Raw genomic sequence first — 4402 nt, 5'->3', positions numbered from 1 at the left:
TTAAAACAGTTTTTAGCGTTCCAGGTGACATCTATTAATTCTTTAATTTTAGAGGACTACGAGTTATTGATAACAAACTTACTATGAAACTAAGCATTCACCTATACTTCTGTGTAGTCTTTTGAACCTTCCTCTTAAATGTACCAGTTTTTGTATAATATTAGATGTTTTAAACAGTTTTTAGCGTTCCAGGTGACATCTATTAATTCTTTAATTTTAGAGGACTATGAGTTATTGATAACAAGCCTACTATGAAACTAAGCAGTCACCTATACTTCTGTGTAGTCTTTTGAACCTTCCTCTAAAATGTACCAGTTTTTGTACATTATTAGATGTTTTAAACAGTTTCTACCGTTCCAGGTGACATCTATTAATTCTTTAATTTTAGAGGACTATGAGTTATTGAAAACAAACCTACTATGAAATTCAGCATTCACTTATACTTCTGTGTAGTCTTTTGAACCTTCCTCTTAAATGTACCAGTTTTTGTATATTATTAGATGTTTTAAACATTTTTTAGCGTTCCAGGTGACATCTATAAATTCTTTAATTTTAGAGGATTATGAGTTATTGATAACAAGCATACTACGAAACTAAACAGTCACCTATACTTATGTGTATTCTTTTGAACTTTCCTCTAAAATATACCAGTTTTTGTATATTATTAGATGTTTCAAAAACTTTCTAGCATTCCAGGTGACATATATCAATACTTTAATTTTAGAGGACTAGTAGTTATTGATAACAAGCCTACTATGAAACTAAGCATTCACCTATACTTATATGTATTCTTTTGAACCATCCTCTTAAATGTACCGGTTTTTGTATATTATTATATGTTTTAAACAGTTTCTACCATTCCAGGTGACATCTATTAATTCTTTAGTTTTAGAGGACTATGAGTTAAATGTACCAGTTTTTGTATATTATTAGATGTTTTAAACAGTTTCTACCATTCCAGGTGACACCTATTAATTCTTTAATTTTAGAGGACTATGAGTTATTGATAACAAGCCTACTATGAAACTAAGCATTCACCTATACTTTTCTTTAGTCTTTTGAACCTTCCTCTTAAATGTACCAGTTTTTGTATATTATTAGATGTTTTGAACAGTTTTTATTGTTCCAGGTGACATAAATTAATTCTTTAATTTTAAAGGACTATGAGTTATTGATAACAAGCCTACTATGAAACTAAGCATTCACCTATACTTCTGTGTAGTCTTTTGAACCTTCCTCTTAAATGTACCAGTTTTTGTACATTATTAGATGTTTTAAACAGTTTCTACCGTTCCAGGTGACATCTATTAATTGTTTAATTTTAGAGGACTATGAGTTATTGAAAATAAACCTACAATGAAATTAAGCATTCACATATACTTCTGTGTAGTCTTTTGAACCTTCCTCTTAAATGTACCAGTTTTTGTATATTATTAGATGTTTTAAACAGTTTTTAGCGTTCCAGTTGACATCTATTAATTCTTTAATTTTAGAGGATTATGAGTTATTGATAACAAGCATACTACGAAACTAAGCAGTCACCTATACTTATGTGTATTCTTTTGAACTTTCCTCTAAAATATACCAGTTTTTGTATATTATTAGATGTTTCAAAAACTTTCTAGCATTCCAGGTGACATATATCAATACTTTAATTTTAGAGGACTAATAGTTATTGATAACAAGCCTACTATGAAACTAAGCATTCACTTATACGTATATGTATTCTTTTGAACCATCCTCTTAAATGTACCGGTTTTTGTATATTATTATATGTTTTAAACAGTTTCTTACGTTCCAGGTGACATCTATTAATTCTTTAGTTTTAGAGGACTATGAGTTATTGATAACATGCCTACTATGAAACTAAGCATTCACCTATACTTCTGTGTAGTCTTTTGAACCTTCCTCTTAAATGTACCAGTTTTTGTATATTATTAGATGTTTTAAACAGTTTTTAGCTTTCCAGGTGACATAAATTTATTCTTTAATTTTAAAGGACTATGAGTTATTGATAACAAGCCTACTATGAAACTAAGCATTCACCCATACTTCTGTTTAGTCTTTTGAACCTTCCTCTTAAATGTACCAGTTTTTGTATATTATTAGATGTTTTATACAGTTTTTAGCGTTCTAGGTGACATCTATTAATTCTTTAATTTTAGAGGATTATGAGTTATTGATAACAAGCCTACTATGAAACTAAGCAGTCACCTATACTTCTGTGTAATCTTTTGAACCTTCCTCTTCAATGTACCAGTTTTTGTATATTATTAGATGTTTTAAACAGTTTCTTACGTTCCAGGTGACATATATTAATTCTTTAGTTTTAGAGGACTATGAGTTATTGATAACATGCCTACTCTGAAACTAAGCATTCACCTATACTTCTGTGTAGTCTTTTGAACCTTCCTCTTAAATTTACCAGTTTTTGTATATTATTAGATGGTTTAAACAGTTTCTACCGTTCCAGGTGACATCTATTAATTCTTTAATTTTAGAGGACTATGGGTTATTGATAACAAGCCTACTATGAAACTAAGCATTCACCTATAATTCTGTGCAGTCTTTTGAACCTTCCTCTTAAATGTACCAGTTTTTGTATATTATAAGATGTTTTAACAGTTTTTAGCGTTCCAGGTGACATCTATTAATTCTTTAATTTTAGAGGACTACGAGTTATTGATAACAAACCTACTATGAAACTAAGCATTCACCTATACTTCTGTGTAGTCTTTTGAACCTTCCTCTTAAATGTACCAGTTTTTGTATATTATTAGATGTTTTAAATAGTTTTTAGCGTTCCAGGTGACATCTATTAATTCTTTAATTTTAGAGGACTATGAGTTATTGATAACAAGCCTAGTATGAAACTAAGCAGTCACTTATACTTCTGTGTAGTCTTTTGAACCTTCCTCTAAAATATACCAGTTTTTGTACATTATTAGATGTTTTAAACAGTTTCTACCGTTCCAGGTGACATCTATTAATTCTTTAATTTTAGAGGACTATGAGTTATTGAAAACAAACCTACTATGAAATTAAGCATTCACTTATACTTCTGTTTAGTCTTTTGAACCTTCCTCTTAAATGTACCAGTTTTTGTATATTATTAGATGTTTTATACAGTTTTTAGCGTTCTAGGTGACATCTATTAATTCTTTAATTTTAGAGGATTATGAGTTATTGATAACAAGCCTACTATGAAACTAAGCAGTCACCTATACTTCTGTGTAATCTTTTGAACCTTCCTCTTCAATGTACCAGTTTTTGTATATCATTAGATGTTTTAAACAGTTTTAGCGTTCCAGGTGACATCTATTAATTCTTTAATTTTAGAGGACTATGAGTTATTGATAACAAGCCTGCTATAAAACTAAGCAGTCACCTATACTTCTGTGTATTCTTATGAAATTTCTTCTAAAATGTACCAATTTTTGTATATTATTAGATGTTTTAAACAGTTTCTAGCATTCCAGGTGACATCTATCAATACTTTAATTTTAGAGGACTAATAGTTATTGATAGCAAGCTTACTATGAAACTAAGCATTCACCTACACTTATATGTATTCTTTTTAACCATCCTCTTATATGTACCAGTTTTTGTATATTATTAGATGTTTTAAACAGTTTCAACCGTTCCAGGTGACATCTATTAATTCTTTAATTTTAGAGGACTATGAGTTATTGATAACAATCCTACTATGAAACTAAGCATTCACCTATACTTCTGTGTAGTCTTTTGAACCTTCCTCTTAAATGTACCATTTTTTGTATATTATTAGATGGTTAAAACAGTTTTTAGCGTTCCAGGTGACATCTATTAATTCTTTAATTTTAGAGCACTACGAGTTATTGATAACAAACTTACTATGAAACTAAGCATTCACCTATACTTCTGTGTAGTCTTTTGAACCATCCTTTTAAATGTACCAGTTTTTGTATATTATTAGATGTTTTAAACAGTTTCTACCGTTCCAGGTGACATCTATTAATTCTTTAATTTTAGAGGACTATGAGTTATTGAAAAGAAACCTACAATGAAATTAAGCATTCACATATACTTCTGTGTAGTGTTTTGAACCTTCCTCTTAAATGTACCAGTTTTTGTATATTATTAGATGTTTTAAACAGTTTTTAGCGTTCCAGGTGACATCTATTAATTCTTTAATTTTAGGGGACTATGAGTTATTGATAACAAGCCTACTATGAAACTAAGCAGTCACCTATACTTCTGTGTAGTCTTTTGAACCTTCCTATAAAATGTACCAGCTTTTGTACATTATTAGATGTTTTAAACAGTTTCTACCGTTCCAGGTGACATCTATTAATTCTTTAATTTTAGAGGACTATGAGTTATTGAAAACAAACCTACTATGAAATTAAGCATTCACTTATAC

This window comes from Papaver somniferum, chromosome 4 (assembly GCF_003573695.1).
Source record: "Papaver somniferum cultivar HN1 chromosome 4, ASM357369v1, whole genome shotgun sequence".
Taxonomy (NCBI): Eukaryota; Viridiplantae; Streptophyta; class Magnoliopsida; order Ranunculales; family Papaveraceae; genus Papaver; species Papaver somniferum.
This window is presented reverse-complemented; position numbering follows the sequence as displayed.